Genomic DNA, 14873 nt, shown 5'->3' on the forward strand with positions numbered 1-14873 from the left:
TTACAATATTACTTGATAATGACATTTTAATCATTATTTTATTTAGAAACATTCCATTGGATCTTATCACATAAATATTAAATAAAAAACGGGATCTTGTAGCAATATCTTCATTATCGAAAAATATATATTTCAATTAATTAAAATTGTATAAACACATTATTGTACCCCAACGGGTTCATACTAACTCCTATTTTAGCCACTATTGTTTCGGATTATCTATTCCACAATACCATCCCCAATGTAATATAATATTTTAACATACCTTTTTTTTATAAATACGTTTAATAATTATTGGTTATATCATTCCATTCAGAACCAAAAATACAGCACGCGATAATGAGTTTGTATTTCTTCATAATTATACATTTAATGAATATGACGCACTTGTATATGTCCTGACCGCCAAAACCACCCTAACTACCCCAATTATTTATTTAGAATCACGTTTTTACCCTCAAATTTTTCCTCAGGAACCCCATTATATAAATAAGAAAAAATCATGAAAATATTCCAAGTGGTTCCCAAGTTATGACCAAAAATGCCCACTAAAGAATAAAAATTTTGCTGTTCCAGTTTTCGTTTGGTGGCTCTTGGACCTTTGGTGCTTCTAACTCAAAAAGTAATTGAGCTACAAGAAGCGTTCGTATATGAAATTATTTGGAAAGAGATGTTCGTTCTTCCAGTAAAATTCTTTTAAGAACATTCTTATCGATTCATGAAAATCTTGCCTGGAATATTGAAAATTAAAAAAAAAAATTGTGAAAAATAACCTGGCCAAAACTGCTCTAACTACCCCAATCCTTAATCTAGAATCACGTTTTTACCCTCAAGTCCATCCTTCGGAATTTTATTATAGTAATCTGAAAAAATTATTAAAATATTCCAAGTGGTTCTCAAGTTATGATCAAAAATGTCCGTTAAGGAATAAAAATCTTGCTGTTCCAATACACGTTTCAAAAACCTCAAATTTAGTGGCTCTTGGACCTTTAGTGATAAAACGACCTCTAACTCAGAGAGTTTTTGAGCTACAAGACACGTTCGTATATGAAATTATTTGGAGAGAAATGCTTATTTTTCCAATAAAACTTTTTAAAAAATATTCCTATTATTTAAAAAAAAATCAACTGCTAGGGATGTTTAAGCAACTACTAAAAAAATGATTGCAATCCATACACTAAAAATCAAGATATTGACAATGTCCTCACTGGAGTGACTAAGAAATAAAATAATTTGTCTATTGTGGCTTAAACTTTTATAAATATTAAAATATGGGGCACTCTAAGGTAAGAATGCTAATAATTTTTCAATTTTTTTGATTGAAAATTGTCCAAATTAGCTCAAACTTTTACTAAATTGTTAAAAAAACTCCACTTTATTAAAAAAAATACATATCAAGTTAATTTTCTTAATAAAGAATTTTTTACAGGCAGTCAAAGGTGATAGGAACAATTTTTCAATTTTTTTAGACCTTAAATGCAAAAATACGCATAACTCCCACAAAAATTATCCAAATTTACCCAAACTTCCACCAAATTGTTAAGAAAGCTCCATTTTATTTAAAAAAAAACACTTCAAGTAAATTTTTTAATAAAAATCTTTTTACAGGGAATCAAAGGTGATGGTAACATTTTTTTAATTTTTTTGGACCTTAAGTACAAAAATGCGCATAACTCCCACAAAAATTATCTAATTTGCCCGAACTTCCACCAAGTTGTTAAGAAAACTCTATTTTATTTCAGATTCAAAGTCGATGGTAAATATAATGCCCAGAAATACAGCACAGTAATTGCTACGTGGTAATGAGTTTGTATTTCTTCATATACATTTAATTACTTACATATGCCGCGACCAAAACTCCCTAACTACCTCAATTCTTTACCTAGAATCACATTTTTGCCCTCAAATTTTTCCTCAGGAACCCCATTATATAAATAAGAAAAAATCATGAAAATATTCCAAGTGGTTCCCAAGTTATGACCAAAAATGCCCACTAAAGAATAAAAATTTTGCTGTTCCAGTTTTCGTTTGGTGGCTCTTGGACCTTTGGTGCTTCTAACTCAAAAAGTAATTGAACTACAAGAAGCGTTCGTATATGAAATTATTTGGAAAGAGATGTTCGTTCTTCCAGTAAAATTCTTTTAAGAAAATTCTTATCGATTCATGAAAATCTTGCCTGGAATAATGAAAAAAAAATCCGAAAAAAATATCTTTGCCCAAAGTGCCCCAACTACCCCAATCCTTGATCTAGAATCACGTTTTTACGCTTAAGTTCATCCGTCGAAATTCTGTTATAGTAATTTACAAATTTTTTTATTAAAAAAGGAACATTTCAAGTGAATTTTTCAATAAAAATCTTTTTAGGGGGAGTCGAAGGTGATGGTAACAGTTTTTGAGTTTTTTGAACCTTAAGTACAAAAATGCCCATAACTCCCTCAAAAATTATCCAAATTTGCCGAAACTTCCATTAAATTATTAAGAAAACTCTATTTCACGATAAAAATAAATTTCAAGTCAATTTTCTTAATAAGGATTTTTTTACAGGCGGCCAAAGTTGATGGTAACAATTTTTTCAAGTACAAACATGCCCGTAACTCCCTTAAAAATTGTCCAAATTTATCAAAACTTGCACTGAATTGTTAGTAGAGTCCAATTTATTATAAACCGAGTATTTTAACTCATAATAAGAAATTTCATACAGGCAGTCAAAATTGATGAATTGATGATTTTTTTTTCAATTTTAACGTATCATTTAAAAAAACTGCACCTTTTTTTAAAATCAAATTCGCATCTATATCTTTTGCAATCAATAAGGTTGGATGCATTGTAGCAATGAATAGGGAACACTACATAACAAAAAATACAAGAATTATTACACTTAATTACCGGGGGATCCTACCACATCCATTTATCTAATAACATAAAAGATTCAATTGAAAACAAAGAAAGAAATTACTAAGTTGTGTGGACTGAGAACAAAAAGTACAGCTTCAGGCAGATTTATTAATTATTGGTCATATCTACCCACATCATAATGAGGCTGTATTTTTTCATATACATTTAATATTTATAACGCACTTATACATACACTTTAAGTACATCTTTAAGGATAAACTTATTAAGTGACATTTAAACTAATAAAGCGTCAGCCAATAAAATAAAAACCGAAAGTCTCTCTCATCCTTTTTATGCGGAAACGTAATCCCCAAAAGCAAAAAACAAAAAACAAGAAAAAAAGAGGGAGCTTAAAAGCGACGAGTATCCTGATATTATGGCAGATCCTTTGGGAGGGTGCAAATTACAGTCGTTCCAGACCCTATGGGGACCACGTTGTGTTTTACCACAAGTGGATATATATGTGTATAGAAATGAGATACCGACAATGTGTTGTGCGTATTATCGGAACGAAATAGTCACGCGGGTTAGGTTTATAGGGCCCAAAATATTTGCGATTATATCTTATAAAATTGTGGAATATTTTTTTAAATTTTTTAGAATATCGACAAAACATTGATCTATTTCCATGTACTCTGTGAAGTCTAAAACTTCTTCTAGGCAATAGAATTAGAACCTAATATAATACCAAAATCTAATTTGAGTGTCTTACAGAAGATCACCAAATACACCAGGATCCATGTCAACTGCTTGGAAGTGGTTTATTTCCTCACTCTCTATAATCTTTAAATCCACCTCCTGTCTTGTTTTTTGCTAAATGATAAGTTCTGAGACCAACATTTCTGGCGAGAGAGTTGAACCTTTGGAATTAGCTCAAAAAAAATCCAAAACTTGTTCCAGGTAGTCGAATAAAGAAGTTCCTGAGTCATAACTTGGGTCATAACTTGGGAACCATTTGGAATATTTTCATGATTTTTTCAGATTAGTATAAAGAAGTTCCTGAGGATAGATTTGAGGGCTTAAACGTGATTCTAGATTCAGAATTACGGTAGTTAGAACAGTTTTGGTCGAGAGATTTTTTTTGCCAATTTTTTTAAAAAATGTTTAATTAGCTCAAGCAAAATTTTCATAAAATAATAGGATTATGCTTAAAAAAGGTTTACTGGAAGAAAGGAAATTTCTTTTCAAAGAATTTCATACACGAACGCTTCTTGTAGCTCAATAACTTTTTGAATTAGAGGCAATTTTGTCGCCAAAGGTCTAAGAGCCACCAAACTTAAGGTTTTTGAAACGAAAACTGGAACAGCAAGATTTTTATTCTTTAGTGGACATTTTTGGTCATAACTTGGGAACCACTTGGAATATTTTCATGATTTTTTCTTATTTACATAATGGGATTCCTGAGGAAAAATATGAGGGTAAAAACGTGATTCTAGATAAAGAATTGGGGCAGTTAGAGCGGTTTTGGTCAGGACATATATAAGTGCGTCATGTTTATTAAATGTATATGAAGAAGTATAAGCTCATTATGACGTAGCGATTACTGTGCTGTATTACTGAGTTTTGATAATAATTTTCTGTAAGTTTGGGTAAATTTGGACAATCTTAAAGGGATTTATGGGGATTTTTGTACTTAAGGTCCAGAAAAATTGAAAAATTGTTACCACTACCTTTGCCTGCCTGGAAAAAAATCCTTTTTAAGAAAATTGAGTTGAAATACAGATTTTTTAACAGACTGAAGTTCTCTTAACAATTTGATAGAAGTTTGACAAAAATTTGGACAATTTTATACCTCAATTATAGGCATTTTTGTATTTAAGCTCCTAAAAAATTGGAAAATTTTTATCATCACCTTTGGATTCCGTTAAAAAATTTATTATTAAGAAAATTGACTCTAAATACTATCTCCGTCGTAAAATAAAGTTTTCCCAACAATTTGGGCAAATTTGCACAATTTCTGATGTAATTATAAGCATTATTGTACTTGAGGTCCAAAAAAATTTTAAATTTTTTTATCATAACTTTTGATTCCCTGTAAACAATTTATTATTAAGAAAATTAATTTAAAATATTGTTTTTTAATAAAATGACATTCTTTATAATCTTCTTAACAATTTTGTAAAATTTTGGATAAATCTGGACAAGTTTTGAGGAAGTTATGGGCTTTTTTGTACTTAGGGTCCAAAAAAATTGAAAAATTGTTACCATCACCTTTGACTCCTTGTAAGAAATGTCTTATTGAGAAAATTGATTTGAAATGCAAGTTTTATATTAAATTGATGTTTTCTTAACAATTTGGTTGAAGTTTGGGCTAATTTGGATAATTTTTGAGGAAATGATGGGTGTTTTTGTACTTAAGGTCCAAAAAACACGACAATTTGACCTTTCAAACAACACCAATCGCGACAATTGCCTTGACAATAATCATAACCCAAGTAACATATCGGTATATTCTGCATTGATATTATTATGAAAATGTAAATACGTTAATTATTTTTCTAAATTTTATTTAATTTTTAATTATTATTCTAATTTTAAGCGAAGTTTTCTTAACAGTTTGATGTAAGTTTGGATACATTTGGGCTTTTTTTAAGGAAGTTATGGACGTTTTTGTACTTAATACCCAAAAAAAATTAAAAATTGTTACCATCAATTTTGACAGCCTGTAAAAAAATCCTTATTAAGAAAATTGCCTTGAAATTTATTTCTATCATAAAATGGAGTATTTTAAATAATTGAGTGGAAATTTCGGCAAATTTGGACAATTTTTGAGGGAGTTTTAGGCATTTTTGTACTTAAGATCCAAAAAAATTGAACAATTGTTACCATCAACTTTGACAGCCTGTAAAAAATTCCTTATTAAGAAAATTTACTTGAAATTTATTTCTATCGTAAAATGGAGTATTTTAAATAATTGAGTGGAAATTTCGGCAAATTTGGACAATTTTTGAGGAAGTTTTGGGCATTTTTGTACTTAAGATCCAAAAAAAATTGAAAAATTGTTACCATCAGCTTTGACAGCATGTAAAAAATTCCTTATTAAAAAAATTGACTTGAAATTTATTTCTATTGTAAAATGGAGTATTTTAAATAATAGAGTGGAAATTTTGGCAAATTTGGACAATGTTTGAGGGAGTTTTAGGCATTTTTGTGCTTAAGATCCAAAAAAATTGAAAAATTGTTACTATGAAATTTGACTACCTGTAAAAAAATTATTATTAAGAAAATTCTCTTTAAATATTTTGTTTTTAAATAAAGCGAAGTTTTCTTAACAGTTTGATGTAGGTTTGGATAAATTTGGTCACTTTTTAAGGCAGTTATGGGCGTTTTTGTACTTAAGATCCAAAAAAATTAAAAAATTGTTACCATCAACTTTGAGAGCCTGTAAAAAATTCCTTATTAAGAAAATTGAGTTGAAATGTCGGTTTTATAATAAATTGAAGTTTTCTTAACAATTTGGTAGAAGTTTGGGCAATTTCAGACAATTTTTGAGAAAATTAAGGGTATTTTTGTACTTAAGGTCTAAAAAACACGACGATTTGGAAACCTGTCAGAATACAGACTTGCGACAATTGCCTTTACAATAACCAAACATTCTTCATGGTATATTATACAGCCGCCATAACAAAGGCAGAAGAAATCAATAAAAATTTAAATGTTGTTTAACAATAATGTATTAGTAAAAAAAACACTAATTATTAAAAAAACAATGTAAACAGGAAATAAATAACAAATAATCTTGAGCTAATGCAGAATTTATGACCGAGGGTTAATTTTAATTTTCTTAGGGGTGTAAGCCTAAGGGAAACATTTTGAACAATTTTTATAAAATACGTGATAAAATTAATTAATTTCGCAAATAATTAAAACAATTTTTTTTTAATTTAAAATATATGAATATACCATTGCGACATCGAACATCTAAAAATTAAATTATCGCAAAGTTTTGCGGGTTTTAACAAAAAGCCCACTTTTATATAAAATTGATGAGGAAACTGTGTCATAGTGAAAGAGTCTGCATATTAGGGTTTTGCATCCAAAAAACCCTTTAGATACAAATTTTCAATAAGTTAATGTTTTAAAATAGGTTAAAAATGTTCATAAATTAAAAAAAAAATGTTTTTCAATTTTTTAATTTTACCGTCCTGTAGGTCGAAATTGGAGCAATTTTAGACTAAGGTAAGTTGCTTTAAATCGGTCTATTTTGATATCATGTTGAGATTACATATAATGGAATTCTAAAGGCTTCAGTTTAGGAATAGCACACACGCACATCTGATGAAATATTTAATGAAACAACCTTATACAGCCTGTTACTATCTTAACTTCCTTGTTATGTTCAGTAGTAACTAAGAATAAAGAATTAAGAGGCAAGAGATACCTAAAATAGGGATACAAACAAAAAAACTTAAGGCATAGTAATACATATTCAACCCTATCAGGTAATACACACCTGTTATTTATTTTAAACAGACAAAGTGAGTTACAGGCTAGAAAAGGTGTAATCTCAGGAATACGTGGTAAGATTTTGTAAAGACCTTTTGGGGACACCTTGTAAATAGAATATTCCTGGGATATCCTAGAAATGTTTTAAACGTACACAAGTGCGTTATATATGTATATATACCCTAAAGCAAATCATCTCGTGCATATTTCACGCACTAACGGTTTTAACATGGACATTTTGATGGCCCCATAAAATGCACGGTATTTAGATTAAATGCACGCGGACCGCAAGTGGCGCCCATCAGGGCGTAATTACGATCAGTGGAGGGATGTTTCATCCCCCCCGGAAGGGCAGCGCCTGCGGTAAGGCCAGGGATGCGACTGGGGTGGTATGTGGCCATTAATATAATATATGTGTGACGAGAGGGTGTAATTTCCCAAATATCTCCTTTGATATCTTCGAATATTCATGCCGTGCATCCAGTTTACGCTTTTGGGCGTTTGAGGTAAAAATTGCCTTAAACTCTTTCTCTGTCATTTTCCTACTTAAATAATTTGAAACTAGTGCCGTTTTGAAGCACATCAATGATCCTCCCTTCAAACTCATTCCTTCAAGATAGAGTACTTTTCCTATTTTTATCTCTCTCCAGCACGGTGACATTTTGATAACAACAAATGGTTCGTGACGTTACCCCCAATAAATCATAATATAACGAAACCAAATTGATATAGACGATGCGTCTCACATCACCCTTTTTAGGTGACAGAAAAGTTAGAAAGGCACTTTAAGTAAAAATAAATTGTCTCTATACAGACGAGCAAAAGAGAAGAGTGAAGCCGCAACAAGAAACCCGATATTCGGATCTTTTTTCAATCAAAGCGCATTTTTAGGGTCACAACAATTGCGCAAGATGTTACGGATGATTGATAGCACGAAATAACTTCAGATATTGTATACGAATTCTATACTGAGAAGAGGTAATCCGTTATATTCCGGTTTAATTTCGAATGTCACTAATAAATCTTTTGTCATTATTATATACGGGGTGTCCAAAAAGTATGGACACACCCAAAAATCTTGGGAAATATGGGCGCTAGAAAAAATCTTTTAATACAAAAGTTTTGGGGAATTAAGGAAGGGAAGATGGTGACCTTAAACTTGACCCCTAAATGGGAACCCCTATTTTTGACACCGGATTCTGAAAGAGCGGAAAATTTTAAGTCCGGGTATGTATTGAGGTATGAGGTTAAAGCAATCCCAAGAGGTCAAATAATAAGGATTTCCATTTGAAGAAATGAGGTCGACCTTCAAATGACCTTGAAAATGAGGTTCAACGTCAAATCCAGGGTCACCGTTGGGTTCCTCGTTAAGACTTACCTAGGGTATGACCTTTATTTGTTTTCTTTTAACACTGAACTCGCGAGATTTTTAAGAAGTCATTATTTGACCTCTCGGGATTACTTCAACCTCATACCTCAATACATACCCGGACGTAAAATTTTCCGCTCTTTCAGAATCCGGTGTCAAAAATAGGGGTTTTTATGTAAAAAAATCGCTTTGACCTTCAAATAACCTTGAAGGTCACCATCAGATGCACCGATTGATTCCCCAAAACTTTTGTATTTAAAGATTTTTTCTAGCGCCCATATTTCCCAAGATTTTTGGGTGTGTCCATACTTTTAGCACACCCTGTATATATGTTATGTATTATTTCTTTTTCATACTGTATATATGATCTTCTAGCCCTAATTTCTAAAGTCTCTGCAGGTAAATTGTATTTAAACTCTTTGGGCATTATTGGCAATTTTCTTTAATTCCTTGTATTTACCCTTCAAGCGTTTGCCAAACAGGTATGCAATGAAAGAAAATCAATCAATCTTTAAAGAGACATCTAATAGACATGCAATAATTTTTAAACATGCCGCGCCTAATGAAATTCAAATTTGGCGCCAATTTTGACCACGCCTCCGACCACTTTGGTTCCTTAGAAATCAGTTCCGGTGCGTCTTACTAGAGGGAGTCAAAAGAGCGTCTAGAGTTAATTATAGGCAACTCACATTACTGATTCTGCTGGAGGCCGAGTTACGTCATATACTTTTAAATTTGGCGCCAATTTTCATGGGAATCCCCTTGGATGACCAGTTTAGACAAATAATTAAAATTATAAGTCTGGATTTAACTGGAAATTAGTGTCTCCTACGAATGAAATAATTACTTAACAGCTGTCTAGATTATTTTACTTTCACGTCCTTCTCAAAAATCCTCCCTCCCTCCACCAATTTGAAAAATTTCAATTTTTTTTAAATTTCATTTATATTGCGAGAAAATGAAATTCAAATTTGGCGCCAAGTATGAGCGTGCCTCCTTCAAGACTGATCGACAAAATTCAATAAAATGTCAAAATTAGTTCGAGTTAAACCTTAGTAGAGGACGCCACAATGGTCAACTCGAATTTCTGATGGTGCTGGCTGCCTATAACCCGAATATTATTTTTATTTTCTTTTGTAAATGTTTGAATCATCGCCTAAAGATTTAATCGCTTATAATAAGCTGCTCACACCTAATTCAAATTTGGCGCCAATTTCGCCACGCCTCCTACCGCTTTGATTACTTAGGAATTAGTTCAGGAGCCCGAAATGTCACAAGGAAACGCGTCTCTGGTTAACTGTAGGCAACCCCCATAACTGGTTCTGCTGGTTACCTATAAAATTCAAATTTGGCGCTAGTTTTGACCACGCCTCCGACCACTTTAGTTCCTTAGGAATTCGTTCCGGTGCGGCTTACTAGAGGGAGCCCAAATAGCCACAAGGCAGCGTCTATAGTTACCTATAGGCAACCTACATTAATGGTTCTGCTGGTGGCCTATATGAGGTAATTTTTAAATTTGGCGCCAATTTTCACGGGAATCCCCTTAGATGACCAGTTTAGACAGACAGTTGAAGTTGGAAATCTGGATTTAACTCGAAATTAGTGTCTGCTACGAATGCTTAATGCTCCTGAAATAACTAATTAACAGCTGTCTAGACTATTCCACTTTCAGGTCCTTCCTACAAATCTTCCCTCCACAATTAAAAAAAATTTTTTTCGTTCATATTTTGAGAAAATGAAATTCAAATTTGGCGCCAATTTCGCCACGCCTCCTACCACTTTGATTACTTAGGAATAAGTTCAGGAATCCGAAATGTCACAAGGAAACGCAGCTCTGGTTAACTGTAGGCAACCCCCATAACTGGTCCTGCTGGTTGCCTATATGCCCAAGGGAACTCTTAAATGACCCGCGAGTAATGAAATTTGAATTTGGCGCCAATTTTCCCGGAAGTTAAAATTTTAAATCTGGATTTAATGGGAAATTAGTGTATACCAAGATGGCTTGATTCTCCTGGAATTAACTCTTAGCACCTCTCTAGATTATTTCACTCTCAGCAGTATCAAATTAGTTTCAGGAGACTTTTATCACAATTTCTAGTTATTTGGTTTTTTATTCTGATTTGAAGATGCCACGCCCAGCTTACCGTTTTTTTATATAAGACGGTTTTCGTAAGATCAAATGTCACGCCCTTCCACCAACCTTGCCACTACCACCTTGCAGAATTTCAAATTTTCACATTTAAAAAAAATGAAATTTAAATTTGGCGCCAGTGCTATGCCTATAAGGCTATTCGGCCAGCTTCGTTTAAACGTCAAAATTAGTGCCAGATATACCTTAATAGAGGGCGCTACATCTGTCATAAAGAACTACTGTACGGTTTACTATAGGCAACCCACATAACTAATGCTGCTATTTGCCTATAAACCGAATATAATTTAATATTTTTTTTTTCAAAACGTTTTAATCACCCCCCAAAGTTTCTATTATTTATAAACTCGCCACATCTAATTCAAATTTGGCGCCAATTCCGCCACGCTTCTTATCACTTTCAAATTCCTAAGAATTAGTTCAGTTAATAGAGGGAGCCTGAATTGTCACATAAGACCCTCTGCAGTTAATTGTAGGCAACCCGCACCTCTCATTATGCTGGTTGCCTATACGCCAAATGGAACTTCCCCCGCCTATAGAAATTTAAATGTGGCGCCAATTTGGTTAGAATACCATTTTCTTAAAAAATGATATTTTTTTATTAATACCATTGGCGTACGTGCTGACATATCACTTTTTGCTTTGCTTTTTTGAAAACGCTTGGAAATAAAACGTCCCTTAATCCCTTTGATCTGTCATTTTCCATGTATATATAAATAATAAATTTATTATGATCGTCAATAACCAGAAAGCATCCCCAAGCCCGGCGTAAATATTTAAATCCCCAAAACGTGAAAATTACGAGGGGCACATAACGCGCTAATGTTTATTTTACGACCGCACATCCGATCAAAATTATAAAAAGCGCACACGTCCGTTCGAATTACGGCCGTATTTCACCGTTTAACCCGTGGAGTTTGACTAGTTACGTCATTGGCACAACATGTTGACGGTGAAATTTGCATCGCACATCGTCAAAGGGTTAAGGGATCGGGGTGAGTTTCAACATATAAAGTACCTTTAAGAGACCTCGGACCTTACTTGGGGTTTTGACGAAAAAAACCGCTAAGAGAGGCCAGTTTGAATTTCCCGCCATATTTTAACTAACTGCGCCTACTTTTCAATACTCGCTGCATGTGTTCCGGAATATTCAATTTGTAAATTATGAAAACCCTCCGGGTCCGTAAATATTTGTATCCATCGAGGCGAGACGCCGGCATTCGTTTATCCGTAAAAACTCCGGCTCTCCTAATAACACTCCGGAGACTCCGGGGTGTCCGTGTGTCCTTTTCCAGTCACGTGACCGCGTCGTCGATGCGATATTTATCGCACGACGTCCGGGAAATCAATTTACTGGTCCCGCACATGACTCCTTAGGGATCCTACTTTAGATGTTTGCGGTACGGATCACGGCCATTTATTACCCTCCTCTCTCTCTCTCCCTCACATCCTTTTTACCCTTTTTATTGGAGGTTTTAGATAAAATTTATTTTTACAAACGATTTGCCAATCAACAGATGGCGCTTTTGAAAATTAGACTGTCATTGTCATAGTAGGCTTTGATGTGATTGTTAATTAATTCGAATGTTTCGTCATTAACAGTTAAGTGCGACGGTACGAGACATTTCTGTTAAAACCAATAAGAAGAAGGGTAACTGTTAACGATAGCGTTCAAACTTCCCGCGCATAATGAAATTCAAATATGGCGCACTTTCGTCCACGCTTTGAAAATTTGTTCAGATGCACCACAGTAGAGGGCGCCTCATATGTCACTAAGAACCGATATCGGTTGACTATAGGCAACCCGCGTTTCTAGTGTTGCTGGTTGCCTGTAAGATGAAAATATTTCTATATTGTTTTTAGGAATAATTACACTGTCAAATACGAATCGCCTTAGGGTAGCAAATTAGCAATTACACCCATTACGCGCACACCACTGCACCACTATATGACGTAATTTACATTCCAATGTTACGTCATTAACGTAAGTTCGTTATTATCACCAATAAGAGGCCAGTATTTCTTATTTTTTAAATTTCCTATAGTTAAAGTTGGAAATCTGGATTTAACTGGAAATTAGTGTCTAATACGAATGCTTGATGCTCCTGAAATAACTACTTAACAACTGTCTAGACTATTCCACTTTCACGTCCTTCCAACAAATCTTCCTTCCACAATTTTAAAAATTTTTTTTCGTTCAAATTTTGAGAAAATGAAATTCAAATTTGGCGCCAATTTCGCCACGCCTCCTACCACTTTGATTACTTAGGAATTAGTTCAGGAATCCGAAATGTCACAAGGAAACGCAGCTCTGGTTAACTGTAGGCAACCCGCATAACTGGTTCGGCTGGTTGCCTATATGCCCAAGGGAATTCTTATATTACCCGCGCATAGTGAAATTCAAATTTGGCGCCAATTTTGACCACATCTACCAGTTTGGTTCCTTAGGAATTAGTTGCGGTGCGGCTTATTAGAGGGAGCCCAAATAGGCACAAGGCAGCGTCTATAGTTACCTATAGGCAACCCACATTAATGGTTCTGCTGGTGGCCTATACTACGTAATTTTTAAATTTGGCGCCAATTTTCACGGGAATCCCCTTGGGTGACCAGTTTAGACAGACAGTTAAAGTTGAAAATCTGGTACTACGAATCCTACTACGAATAATTGATGCTCCTGAAATAACTACTTAACAGCTGTCTAGACTATTCCACTTTCACGTCCTTCCTACAAATCTGCCCTCCACAATTTTTTAAATTTTTTTTCGTTCAAATTTTGAGAAAATGAAATTTAAATTTGGCGCCAAGTTTGAGCGCGCCTCCTTCAAGACTGATCGGCAAACTTCAATAAAATGTCAAAATTAGCTCGAGTTAAACCTTAATAGAGGACGCCACAATAGTCAACTCGAATTTCTGGTAGTGCTGGCTGCCTATAACCCGAATATTATTTTAATTTTCTTTTATAAATGTTTGAATCACCACCTAAAGATTTAATCATTTATAATAAGCTGCCCACACCTAATTCAAATTTGGCGTCATTTTCACCACGCCTCCTACCACTTTGATTAATTAGGAATTAGTTCAGGAACCCGAAATGTCACAAGGAAACGCGTTTCTGGTTAACTATAGGCAACCCGCATAACTGGTTCTGCTGGTTGCCTATATGTCGAAGGTAACCCTTAATTACCCGCGCGTAGTGAAATTCAAATTTGGCGCTAATTTTGACCACGCCTCCTACCACTTTGGTTCCTTAGGAATTAGTTCTGGTGCGGCTTACTAGAGGGAGCCCAAATTGCCACAAGCAGCGTCTATAGTTAACTATAGGCAACCCACATTAAGTCATTAATGGTTCCGCTGGTTGCCTATATGGCGAAGGGAACTCTTAAATGACCCGCGAGTAATGAAATTTAAATTTGGCGCCAATTTTCCCGGAAATGTTCTTGGAAATGAATTTTTTAACAGTTTAAGGTTATCATTATTTCTAATAGATGGCGATAGTTTCACAAAAACCCCAAATTGAAATTCTACTGCTTTTAGCGCTAAAGGTTTTAAATCTCCCGCGCCTTATTTTTGTCATTGGTTTGGCAAACTATCGAGGCTCTGCATTCCTGGTTTGCCTCTACACCAAATATATATCTTCTCCTATTTCAGAACGATTCGGTAACTTTCAAACTTCCCGCGCATAATAAAATTCAAGACCGCGCCTTAAAAATTAGTTTCGGTGCACTTCAGTAGAGGGCGCCTCATATGTCACTAAGAACCTTTTTCGGTTAACTATAGGCAACCCGCGTTTTTAGTGTTGCTGGTTGCCTATAAGATGAAAATATTTCTATTTTTTTTGAGGAATAATTACACTGTCAAATACGAATCGCCTTAGGGTAGCAAATTAGCAATTACACCCATTACGCAGATTTACACCCATTAATTAAGTATATGACGTAATTTACATTCCAATGTTACGTCATTAACGTAAGTTCGTTATTATCACCAATAAGAGGCCAGTATTTCTTATTTTTT

Source organism: Anthonomus grandis, chromosome 10 (genome assembly GCF_022605725.1).
Source record: "Anthonomus grandis grandis chromosome 10, icAntGran1.3, whole genome shotgun sequence".
Lineage (NCBI taxonomy): Eukaryota > Metazoa > Arthropoda > Insecta > Coleoptera > Curculionidae > Anthonomus > Anthonomus grandis.